The 13503-nt window shown below is 40.7% G+C and overlaps 1 long non-coding RNA gene across 1 annotated transcript; it reads right to left on the bottom strand.

Moving 5' to 3' along the window:
• Positions 1 to 835: 835 nt before the first annotated feature.
• LOC123609722 lies at positions 836 to 10054 on the bottom strand. The gene is made up of 3 exons (XR_006717931.1): positions 9932 to 10054; positions 1588 to 1732; positions 836 to 1041 (listed from the first exon to the last, which is right to left on the bottom strand). It is a non-coding gene; the product is annotated as an uncharacterized LOC123609722 (long non-coding RNA).
• Positions 10055 to 13503: the final 3449 nt, after the last annotated feature.

The following is a 13503-nucleotide window of genomic DNA, read 5'->3' as shown; positions in this document are numbered from 1 at the left end:
GGGGATCAGCATAGAAAGAGGAGTGAGTCATCACTTGGCTATGTCTTTTTTGTCTTTAATCCCTTAATGTAAAGGAGAATTAGGCAAGAAGTTTAAGCAAGGTTAAACAAGATTGATTAATGAATTTTTAAAAATTAAGCTCGAGCTTAAAACAACATGAGAGATGTGTACAACAAGATAAGGGACATAAAAACTCTTTATTCAAATATAAGATATGTCATCCATTTACTTCCCGAGAAAAGTCAATCGTTAGTAATAATAAGAAGAATATACTCAGAAGATATTATAATGTTTCTTCATCCACGCAGAGACCCTATTGACCCCCTCCTGGGAGAGTATAGACTTAGAAGAGTAGCTCTCTCTAGTCCTGAGATGGGTTATCTGGTATTTCTCCTCATCTGCCATAGGACTGGGTCCCCTTATGCAGTGAGCACTCAGAGTTTCCAACTGCTACACCATCCAATAAATGCTTATAGGTTGGAAAGCCTCTAGATGATGCTCAGTTCAGGGCTTGAGCGAGATACCAAAAATTTGCAAAGTTCCCTTCCTCCTCTTAAATGATAGACTTGGCCTTCAAGTTCAGCTTCTCCATCTATTCCTGCCTTCTAGTCTGTATGTGGAAGAACAGAGAGTGAAGATCCAGGAAAGATTCTGGAAAAAATAAAATTGGGTTTTCCTCCAAGAACTTCTCGAAAAATTATTTAGATTGTCGAAAGATGAATACAGTATTGAAGGTAACATGGTCATGTGTTGCCTATTAAATTTTATTTCTCCCAAGATGTTTCTTAAAACCACAAAAGAGAGGGAAATTTCTGTAGAGCAGCTCAGTCTCAGAAGATTACACTTGCAGACGTCAGAGCTAGAGCAAGGTTCTCGAAGGCACAGTGCGTGTTCGCCTTCAGAGTTGCTATGGTTTTCACAAGAAGGAGTCACTTCCTTTTCTTTGTGGGCTTCTTGCTGTTGGGTTTAGTCTACAGCCAGACTTGAAACTCCTTAGTAGAACCACGGATGAGCAACTTGGGAGGGGGGTGTCTGTGAATCCTGTGAACTTACAGCAATATTTTCATTATATGAACACCGTTTGGGGGAATATGGAGGATCCAAATCTCTCATTAGATTCTCAGAGGAGTCTGTGACTTTGTAAGTGAAGGTCCTGGTCCGAGCCTGGAGCACCTGCATGCCTTCTGAATCAGCTGCAGAACCCATACCTTAAACGTAGGTAATATTATTATCCCTATTATACAGATGAGAAAACAAGGCTGACAGTTTAAATAACCCACCCAATAGTCATACAGCTGGTAAATGGTGAATTCAGGTGATAAACCCAGATCTGACTTCAGAAATGGAGCATTTCATTAGTGGGCAGTGCTTTGCCTACACTTAACAGGTTTAAAATAATAAGACCTGGAATTTGTTAGGGTTTTTCCAACTTCCCCAAATCCTTGCAACAGCCTTCCTGACAGGTGACCCAGCTCTGTATGAACGCTCCTGGGGATGAGTGCTTCCTACTTCTCCAGGAGTCAGCAGCACTGTTGAACAGCACTCACTGTTGAATGAGTGCCTTTAAAATATTAAACCCCAACTTACCTTAGGATTGGATGCTGGCAAGGTTCTTTCAAATGTAAAATGCGAAACATCTTCAGGTGTGTTTTCTAGGACTGGGGTCCAAAATTCTGCTGCATGGAGCCTCTACTTCTCTCTCTTCAAAGTGGGGCACATGGGAGAAGATGAACTGTGTTGGGAAATAAAAACATACACATCCAGAAATAATACAACATGTGGAATGGTGGATAGACTCTTTCTATCTTTCAAAAGCGTTAGAAGGTGTGCTTTGAAAATGAGAATGACCCCAAAATTTTCATATATGGAAAAACTTTTCTTAGCTGCCTTGGGGGCCTTTTTTTCTTTAGTTTCTTTTGCTTATTTATTTTGAGAGTGACAGAAAGAGAGAGAGAGTGCATGCATGTCAGGGAGGAGCAGAGAGAGAGGGAGAGAGAGAATCCTAAGTAGACTCTGCACTGTCAGTGCAGAGCCCAAGGTTGGGCTCGATCTTGCAAACTGTGAGATCATGACCTGAGCTGAAATCAAGAGTTGGATGTGCAACTGACTGAGCCACCCAGGTGCCCCTAGCTTCTAAGAATGATCCTTTTTAAAAAAATGTTTATTTATTTATTTTTGAGAAGCGGGGGGTGGGGTGGCTCATGCATGTGCATGAGTTGGGGAGGAGAAAGAGAGAGAGAGAGAATCCCAAGCAGGCTCCCTGCTGTCAGCATGGAGCCTGACTTGGGGCTTGATCTCACAAAACGTGAGATTGTGACCTGAGCTGAAATCAAGAGTCAGATGCTTAACTGACTGACCCACCCAGGAGCCCCAAGAATGATCCTTTTTATATCTTCTTTACACTTGAGAAAACAAGAAATCTGGAGGGTGGGGTGGGGAGGATGTTTTCTTTTTTTTTTTTTTTTTTTTTTTAATTTTTTTTTTTTTCAACGTTTATTTATTTTTGGGACAGAGAGAGACAGAGCATGAACGGGGGAGGGGCAGAGAGAGAGGGAGACACAGAATCGGAAACAGGCTCCAGGCTCTGAGCCATCAGCCCAGAGCCTGACGCGGGGCTCGAACTCACGGACCGCGAGATCGTGACCTGGCTGAAGTCGGACGCTTAACCGACTGCGCCACCCAGGCGCCCCGGGGAGGATGTTTTCTTAGAGTATTGATGGTTTCTTGTGAAACCAAGTTCTTTCCTGCTTCCCAAAAGGTCCTCAATGATAGATGCCTGCAATGTCTTAAAAATTGAAAGCATTTAACAGTAATATTATTAAATTAGAAAATTTGTTGTTGTTATTTCCTGAGGAAACAATTATTTTTGCAGTAGTTAGACTCCAGAGATGGCCCCCAAGTGTCTCTCCTCTCAGGACCCATTCCTGGGAATCTAGTCTGGCCCAGATTGCCTTCAATCAGTATAGTATGGTGGAAGTGATGCTGTGCCAATTCTAGGCCCAAACTTTAGAAAAGTCTAAAAATTTCCACTTTGGACGTTTGGGAGCTCTGTACTAACATATATGAAGGCCAACTATTCTGCTAGAAATGGAATGTTCAGAGACAAAGACTATGAGACAATGTGGAGAGAGAAAGAATCCCAGCTGTCCAAGTATCCCATCTGAGTCCATTCAGCCTGCCAGCCATCTCTGAGAAGGTGCCAGACATGTAGATGAGCTTATCTTGGATGTTCCTGTGCATTGGAGCCCCCAGGTGACTGTAGCACCAGCCGATATCACCAAGAGCAGAAGAATCACCCACCTGAGCCTAGCCAACCTACAGAATCATAAGAGATAATAAAATAATTGTTATTTATTTTTTTTTAAGAGAGAGAGAGCACGAGCAGGGGAGAGGGGCAGAGAAAGAGAGAGAGAGAGAGAGAGAGAGACAGAGAGACAGAGAGAGACAGAGAGTGAGAGAATCTCAAGCAGGCTCCACGCTCAGCACGGAGCCCAATGCAGGGCTCAATCCCATGACCCCGGGATCATGACCTGGGCTGAAATCAAGAGTCAGACTCTCTACCAACTGAGCCACGCAGGTGCCCCAAAATGGTTGTTATTTTAAGCCCCTAAGTTGTGGGGTGGTTTGTCACATAATAATAGATAACCAAACACTTTCCTTTTTCATATATCAAACCTGACTATTTTTTTGTGGGTAAACAAGGTTACCAACAATGCATATTATAGCAAAATGATTAACAACGTTTATTTATCTTGCAGAATACCCAACCATAAATAAGTCTCAGACCACAGGGAAATAGCACTTTACACCCATTATGATGGCTAGAATCACAAAGACAGATAATAGCATGTGTTGACAGGTATGTGGAGAAATCGAAACCCTTCTGCACTCCTGGTGGAATGCAAAATGGTGCAGCTGCTTTGGAACATAGTCTGGCAGTCCCTCACAGAGTTAGCATATGATCCAGCAATTCCATTACCATATACTCAGGAGCAGTGAAAACATATGTCCCCACAAAAACTTGTACAGGACTGTTCATAGCAACATTAATCATAATAGCTGAAAAGCAGAATCAACCCAACTGTCCATCAAGTGATGAATGGATAAATAACATGTGGTATTATCTATACAGTGGAGTGTTATTTGGCAATAAAAAGGAATGAAGTACTGATATGTGCTACAACATGAATGAACCTTGAAAATGTTATGGTAAATGAAAGAAGGCAGTCACAAAGACCACAAATTGTAGGATTCTATTTATATGAAATGTCCAGAAGAGGCAAATCTATAGAGGCAGGGAGTAGATTAGTGGTAGCTTAGGGCTGGAAAACAATGAAAAATGACTGCTAGTGGGTACAGAATTTGTTTTTGTGGTAATGAAAATATTCCAAAATCGCTTAGATGATTTCAAACTGTGAATAGACTAAAAACATTGAATTATACACTTTTTTTTCAATATATGAAATTTATTGTCAAATTGGTTTCCATACAACACCCAGTGCTTATCCCAAAAGGGGCCCTCCTCAATACACATCATGAATTATACACTTTAAATGGGTGAAATGTATGGTATGAATTATATCTCAATAAAGGGGGAGTTTTAAAATTTTATTTTTTAAGATTTTATTTCTAAGTAATCTCTACACCCAATGTGGGGTTCGAACTCACTACACTGACATCAAGAGTCACAAACTCTACCAACTGAGCCAACCAGGCACCCCAAAGGTGCTTTTTTTAAAAGACAATATTCTATAAGACTGATGTCTATTTTGTTTTGACCACTTTGGGCACCAGACTCCTGACTATCATAAGATAAGGCTAAATCGACGCAGATAGCTAACTATGATGACACTTTAATGGGCTTCTGGTTGGGGGAGTTTATAGGACCAATGTACAAAATGCAAACGGAATGTCAGTTTATTATACAATTAATATAGACTAATATTATGGTTACTATTATTTTTAATAATATTTTATTTTATTTTATTTATTATTTATTTTTTTTTACTTTAAAGAGAACAAGTGGGGTAGAGGGACTGATGGGGAAAGAGAGAGAATCTTAAGCAGGCTCCACACTCAGCACAGAGCCCAATGCAGGGCTTGATCCCAAGATCCTGGGATCATCACCTGAGCTGAACTCAAGAATCAGACGCTCAACTGACTGAGCCACCCAGATGCCCCTAGAGTTAATATTCTTATATTCCTCTTATCAATAAGGTGAAGATCAGCACAGATACTTGATCTGAATTCTTATTTTCTCTCATGAGGTTTAACCCACTTCTTAGGATCTGTGTTCTGATTAAAAAGTGATAGTAGCTTGTCAGCATGAAGAAAGGGGAGAGGGAAATATAGCCCCCTCCTCAACTTCCCAGAAAACAAAACAGTGTTCATAATTATATTTCCAAGAACCATCAAAAGTATCTGAATTCATTATTTACATGGCCAGAAAACATTTTGACTCTCCTGCAATAGCATGATAGCACAGTGTTCATTGTCTAATGGTTACTCTGTGGTTGACTTTCACACAGTGAAATGCTTCATATGGTTTTGAAAAAAGCAGGCATGTTCTACTTGCTGTTACGTGCAGTTTTGTATATATCCATTAATTCAAGCTAAAGTTTTAGCTACTTTATTCATTTATTTATTTTTTAAAGTGTTGTTTATTTACTTTGAGAGAGAGAGAGGGAGGAGAGAGAGAGAAAGCATGAGCAGGAGAGGGGCAGAGAGAGGAAAAGAGAGAGAGAGAGAGAGAGAGAATCCAAGCAGGCTCTGCACTGTTAGCATAGAGTCCAATATGGGACTCCAACTCATGAACCATGAGATCATTGCCTGAGCCAAAACCAGGAATCAGAGGCTTAACTGACTGAGCCACCCAGGTACCCCTTAGCTACGTTATTTAGAATTAAAATAATAGAGGGGTGCCTGGGTGGCGCAGTCGGTTAAGCGTCCGACTTCAGCCAGGTCACGATCTCGCGGTCCGTGAGTTCGAGCCCCGCGTCAGGCTCTGGGCTGATGGCTCAGAGCCTGGAGCCTGTTTCCGATTCTGTGTCTCCCTCTCTCTCTGCCCCTCCCCCGTTCATGCTCTGTCTCTCTCTGTCCCAAAAATAAATAAACGTTGAAAAAAAAATTAAAAAAAAAAGAATTAAAATAATAGAATAATAAATATTTATGTATTGATAAACTGAAATCTATCAGGCCCCATGCTAGGCCCTGAGAAGCCAATCCTGAATCCTACCCCTCAGGGAACTTACAGATGACAGGTGCCTCAATACATGAGAATATATGACCTGCAATGCCAATTTGTTTTTACTTTGAATATATATTTTTAATTTATACTTTGCTATTGTTTTAATTTAAAGCTTTGCCTATCAGGTTTTGATAAAGCAATGCTAAACTCTCTCACCTGGTCATGAAGTCATCAAATCCTCCTTTAGATCTGTCAATTTTTGTTTAATATGCTTTGAGTTTCCATTGTTAGGTGCATAGTTGTTCGGGATTTTTATAACCTCCTAATGAACTCTCCTCTATCTCCTGCAGGGTCCAATCTGCTGTTCACACCATGTAGTGAAATTTATCCCAGATATTGTATATTTCATCTCTAGAGGTTCAATTTGGGTCTTTTTAATAACACTCATGTCTCTACTTAACATGCTCAATCTTTCCTCCACCTTCTGGAACTTATGGGATATAGTTACAGTAGCTTAGTGTCCTTATCTGCTAATTCTGTCATCTGTGCCGTTTCTGGATGATGTGTTTCTATTAATTGACTTTTCTCCTCATTATGGATCGTTGTTTCCTGCTTCTTTGTGAGTCGAGTAAGTGTTGATTAGTTTCCAGACATTGTGTAGTTTACTTTGTTAGATGCTGGATGTTTTGTGTTTCTGTAAATGTTCTCGAGCTTTGTTCTGGGACACAGTTAAATTACTGGGAAACAGTTGATCCTTTTAGGTATTTTTTATTTTTAAGCTTTGTTTTGTGGGACTCCAGTAGTCTTCAGTCTAGGGCTGGTTTTTCTCCACTGAGAAAAGTGCAGTATCCTGATTACTCAATGTCCCGTGAATTACAAGGTTTTCCACTTTTGTCCATGGGAACCCAACTATTCCTAGCCCTGTGTCATCTCCCTGGATTGCTCTCTCTGCTCCTTTTGGGTCATTTCTTCTCTGGCTTTGGGTAGCTTCCCCACACTCCTGTGCTGATGAGCACTCAGCTGAAGACCTGAGGGGGATTCTGTGCAGATCTCTGAAACTGTCTTTCTGTGTGCAATTCTCTCCTGTCCAGTACTGTGCCTGCAAATTGCAGCAGCTTTGCCTCCCTCCTTCAGACTCCCAGACTTACCACTTCAACTCAGGGAGACCACAGGTCTTCCTGGTTTTCACCTGCCTGTGCTGTGTCCTGGGAACTCTCCAGGCTCTCGAGCGAAGCAACCGTACAGCTCACCAAATTTGTTTCCTCTTTCAGGGATCCCTATCTGTGCTGCTTGATGTCCAGAGTGTGAAAAAATCACTGTTTCAAGTAGTTTTTTAGTTGTTTCAGGTGAGAGGGTCAATCTGGGTCTTGTTACTCCATCTTTGCTGGAAGCTGATGTCTAATTAATTTCTAGTAATGTTTTTTGCCTGATATTGGTATTGCCACACCAGCCATCCTTCCTATAGTATTTGCCTCCCTTGTACACTGCCATCCATTTACTTAGAACATCTTATATCTTTATGTCTCATATTTGTCTCTTTAAAAAGAACATAGTGGTTGGATTTTATCTCCTTGTCTGAGAATGTTTGTCTTTTAACAGCTGGGTTTGTTTAAATTTATTGGGACTAGTGATCTATTTGGATTTATGTCTCTGTCCTCTTTTTGTGCTTTTCCTTTATTGAGTTTTTTCTTTCTCTACATTGTTTTTATTGTATTAATAAAGTTTTTCTTATGGTCCTCCTTTTTATTTCTACGAGTTTGGAAATTATGTATTCTATTTTTTATTCTTTTAAGAGTTACACTTAGCATTTTAATATGCATTTTTGACATAATAAATTACAAAATTAACTGGTATCACTATCTTCCAAAAAAATGCAAGGTCTTATAATGATTTAATTCCTTTCTCTCCTCCCCTGCATTCCATATTACTGTTGCCTAAAATGTATTTCCATCTTGTTTCTAAACCTCCCCACACAAATTAGTAATTTTTTTAAAAGTTTATTTATTTTGAGAGAGAGAGAGAGAGAGAGAGAGAGAGAGAGAGAAAGAGGGGCAGACAGACAGGGAAGAGAGAGAATCCCAAAGAGGTTCCACACTGTCAGCATAAAGCCTGACATAGGGCTTGATCACAGTTGAGCTGAAATCAAGAGGAGGACGCTTAACGGACTGAGCCACCCAGGCGCCCCCTCCAAATTAGTAACTTTTAATGGTCAATGTTAGTTACAGTTTAGATTACCAGTCTACCTGTTTGTTCACCACTGCTTCTCCTTCTTCTTCTTCTTCTTTTTTTTTTTTTTAAGAAAATTAATTATTTTAATGTGATGCCCTTTTTGGTTTGTTTTGTTTCAGGAGAATTTAGTGATTCGTTACTTACATATAACACCCAATGCTCATCACAACAAGTGCCCTCTTCAATACCCATCACCCATCTAACCCATCCCCCGTGCACATCCCTCCATCAATCCTCAGTTTATTCTCTACGGTTAAGAATCTCTTATTCACCACTGCTTTTTGCATCCCATCCCTTCAACTACCATCTTACTGGGGAATGTTCTTTAGGAGTTCTTTCACTGAGGGGCCGTGAGACGTGAACTCTGTCAAATGAAGTCCTTTTGCCTGTCTGAAAATGTCTTTATTTTATTTTGTACTCAGTCTAGAAACATGATTTAGCTAAATATAGAATTCTGGGTTGACAATTACTTTCCTTCTCTACACGGAAGATATTGTTTCGTTTTCTTTTGGCGTTTGTCATTGCTGATGAGAAGTCTGCTCTCAGTAGTTATTGTTCTTTTGTAGACAATCTGTCTTTCCAATTTGGTTGGACTTATCTCTTCTTTGTCTATATTGTTCTGCAGGTGTGATGATGTGTCTAGGTATGGACTTGTATTTATTTATTCTGTTCAAGACCCAGTGTGCTACTCAGTTAGAAAGACTTACTGTGTTTGACACTGTCCTGTATCACCTGGATCCCTCTTCAGGACTGAAGGATCTAATCCTCCGGATACTAGAAGCTGGAGGTGCTTCTAACAGACAACATTCAGTGTCAGCCTCTCTCTGGGAATTGCTCTCAGCTGGAATAGTGCTGCTTCACCCACAACTTCACACCCCTTCCTGAGTACAGCATGCATCCGATGATTGGTTGATGCAGGGGTATAAAGAGGCAGCCCTCTTGTCTCAACATGGGACAATTCTAAAGGTCCATCTCAGTTTCCCTGTTCCCGTGGTAGAATGATCAACTCATCCAGGTTTGCCAGGGACTCGTGTATCTGAAACCCCTCAAGTTTATATCCTGGGAAATTCCTTGATCCTGGACAAACCAGGACCGTTGGTCATCCTTCCCATGAAGCTGAGTGAAGTCTTTGTTGAGACTCCATTGCAGCTTCTCTCTCTGCCTGGTCCGGTTTTCATGCCTTCCACTGGTATTGATCCCAAAAGTAGTCCATCATAAGCCTCCTGCCTCACCAATCTCTGTCCCAATCTTCCTCCCTGGGAACCTGATCTGCAACACCAATGTCTCTCTAAATTTAATTATAGAACATTCTCAGATATTTTCTTTAAATATTGCCTTTTTGCATTCTCTATTCTTTCCTTCAGGTACATTCACTAAATACATGTTGAATGTCTTCACTCTATCCTCCATTTCTCGTAGTCACCCTTTTAAATTTTCCATCTTTCTATCTCTCTGTTACTTTCATCTTCATGTGAATCTAAACTTCTGTTTAACCCATCTATGGACTTTTCATACCTTAATAACTTCCTTCAGTTGGCTTTGAAGACACAAACTCATCTGGTTTTCTTCCTGTATTTTGGGTTGCTCTGTTTCAGTCTTGTTTGCTGGTTCCTCTTCATCGTCCCTGCTTCTAAATGATGAAATCCCTGGGGCTCAGTTCTTAAACCTCTTCTCTTTTTTTACAATCTAAACCACTTTCCAGATGAAGTCATCAGCCTTGTGACTTTAAATACCATAGATAGGCTGATAACTTCCAAATTTATATCTCCAGCTCAGATGTGTCCCCTAAACTCCTGACCCATATATCCAGCTGCCTATGAGACATCTCCACTTGGAAGTTTGGAACTGGAGTGCCTGATCCTCATTCCCCAATCCTGCAGTTTCTTCTCAGTAATGGTAACTGTTATTATAGGTGTTCAGGCTAAAATCTTTGGATCATCTTTATCTCCTCTCTTTGTCTCACACTGTAAATACTACAAATCTTCGGGATTTTGTGTAAAAATAGATCCCAAATTTGATGACTTTTTACAATTCTCACTGTGGCCCCCGTTGGTCCAAGTCACTGTCATTTCTTGCCTGCATTATCACCATAGCCTCCTGATGGGTCTGCCTACACTCTCTTTTCAACATGGCAGCCTGAGTGATCCTGCCAAAATGTTAGCCCGATCCTTACCTCCCTCTGCTGACAACCCACCAATTGTCACTCAAAGTAAAACCAAAGTCCTTACTGTGATCTGCAAGTCCCTGCATGATCCAACCCCCTGTTACTTCCTGGGCTCACCTCCCACTGTGCTCTCACTCTCTCTCTCTCTCTCTCTGTCTCTTTCTCCACTATCACCTACACTGGGCTCCTTGCTGTTACTTAAAAACATCAGGTATATTCCCCTTCTTGGGCTTTTGCTCTGGCTGTTTCTTCTGTCTGGAAATTTCTTCCCTACATATCTATATGATTTGCTATCTCACTTCTTCAGATCTTGAATAAAACTCATTTATTTGCTCAGAGAGCCTTTCCCAGATACCTTATCTAAAATGTCACCTACTCTCCTTGATGTTTTATCCCCTTCTTCCCTACTTTATTTTTTCTCCTTAGCACCTATTATCCCTACTTCATATGCTATATTTATTATCTATCTTCACAATTAAGATGTAGGCTCTGTTAGGACTAAGCTTTTTGTCTATTTTTTCACTGCAATGTTCCCAGAGCCCATGTCTGCCATATAATATGAGCTTAATAAATATCCGGTAAATGAATGAATGAGTGACTCTATTTCTCATTTCTAGAAAGTTTATTTAGTTCTTTCTTCAAATCTGCCTGTTCTTATTTAATAGTGTCCTGTTGCTTTCCATTTATAGTGACAAATAGCATGTGTTCTGGCACGAGACTGCTTGGATGCAGATCCCCACACATAGTTATGTGAGCATTGGTAAATTCCCTAACGTCTCATCTGTAAAATGGAGAAAGTAATAGTATCTACTTCACAGGGATTTTGTGAAGATCGAATGAATTAACATTCTGCAAACCCTCTGAACAGTGTTATGTAAGCGTCAGCTATCTTTGCTTTCATCTTCATCATTTAAAATCGACTTATAATTTATGGTAGCTTTCAGATTTTCTATTACTTTGACTTTTGAGGAGGGGCCAATTTTTCTGTTTCTTGCATATGCAAACTCTCTACTGATAAAGCCTAATCAGCTACTGATCACCAGGAGCAGGTCTGTAGTCTGACCACATAAGTTACCGATTCAGGTCTGCAAGGGAGGGCACTCTGGGGAAACTGGAATGTCACTCCATAAGAGGGAGGTGGGGGACATCTTTTGTAAGGTTCAGATCCCACTAAAGGATCCTGAGGATGCTAAGGGAAGTGGGTATCATTTCTGGATTGGTTGCTGTTACTGACGGGGTATTAGGAGAAGTGCAGATTAAGGATTAGGTGCTCTCATGAGGAGGAGGTGGCTTAGCAATTGGGTGCCCCAGCAATAGAAGGGTATGGCACAGTGATCGGGGGGTTAGTAGGAAAGCAGTAGTCACTCAAAGAGTCATTATGGTATTTTATAGAGGCTGCCTGACCTTGGGAGTAACAATGTTTTCTGTTAATTGCATTTGGCTATATTAGTGCCTGTCCCCTTGCCCTTCCTTCCTAATTTGGCAAAGCTGCTGTTTTTGTTTTTTCCCCTGTTCAAGCCAATTTGCACTCTTTAAATCCCAGACAAGATTTTGATCTTTCACCAAAATGGCAGGGTGTTTGCAATTTCTCGTTGTGAACTTATCTTCAGCAGGGGGTGTTTCTTTCTATGGGAATCTCTGAAGCTCTGGATAGTGGCTTATCTCCATGGAGCAGATTCAGATTTGTGTTTACAAGAATGCAAAGTATCTCAATGGCCCTAAGCCCGTTTTTATGTCAAATTTTCATCTTGGAATTTGCACCATGCAGTTAGATCAATTTTGACCTCCAGTCCTGCACATGGCATAGGCCTAGGGTTTAGACATTTTTGCTCCGCATCTAAGAACTTTGACAAATGGTGAGCTTCTTGGCCAATTTCCAGGGACTGTGTGCAATTTTTCTATCTCCATTTCAGAGGTAAGAGTTCTTCAAGGTCTTAGATTTTATGCAGAGAGTGCAATCATGGCTTGCCACCTTCTTCTTGCCCTTTACAGGCATTAACCCCTGCCTAACTCCAGATCCAAATTCTTGTGGGCAGGCTGCTGTGACATTAGTTGACCTGATGGATGCTCTACCTTTGATGGCTTGCTTTATTCGTAGCACGTGGGCATTTCCCTTTACTTTTTTCAAGCCTTTTTACTTAAATATAAATTTCAATTGTATTTTATTCAGCATCTTTTATGTATTTGTGATAGAACTGAGCCCACCTCCATATTAGCTCAGCTCACCCTAATGATGCTAAGATGTCAGTGTTTGTCTGGAGTCACACTTGGCTCTAAATCCCAGAGTCTATGCTTATTTTTTGTATGACTGTGGTAAACTCTCTAAGCTTCCATATTTTATGTATAAAATGGGAATAATAATAAGACATGCCTATAAATGAGGTGATAGACACAAAATACATACATAAGTATTAACAGTATAACACTGTTAATACTATCCATATAGAAAAATTTTTTTTAAAATTTTTTTTTAACATTTATTTATTTTTGAGACAGAGAGAGACAGAGCATGAATGGGGGGAGGGCCAGAGAGAGAGGGAGACACAGAATCTGAAGCAGGCTCCAGGCTCTGAGCTGTCAGCACAGAGCTTGATGCGGGGCTCGAACTCACGGACCGTGAGATCGTGACCTGAGCGAAGTCGGACGCTCAACCGACTGAGCCACCCAGGCGCCCCTAAAAAATTTTAAAAATAGGTGCTCAGTTGGTTGTGTCCGACTCCTGATTTTGGCTCAGGTCATGATCTCATGGTCATGAGATTGAGCTCCACGCTGGGCATGGAACCTGCTTAAGATTCTCTCTTCTCCCTCAGCCCCTCTCCCCCTGCTCACACACAGTCTCTCTCTCTCTCTCTCAAAAAAAAAAAAAAAAAAAAAAAAAAAAAAAAAGGAAAGGAAATAAAGAAAACGAAAAAAATAAAAGGAC

Source organism: Leopardus geoffroyi, chromosome B2 (genome assembly GCF_018350155.1).
Source record: "Leopardus geoffroyi isolate Oge1 chromosome B2, O.geoffroyi_Oge1_pat1.0, whole genome shotgun sequence".
In the NCBI taxonomy this organism is placed as follows: Eukaryota; Metazoa; Chordata; class Mammalia; order Carnivora; family Felidae; genus Leopardus; species Leopardus geoffroyi.
Note: the sequence above shows the minus strand (reverse complement) of the source record. Positions and strands in the feature narration are given on the sequence as shown.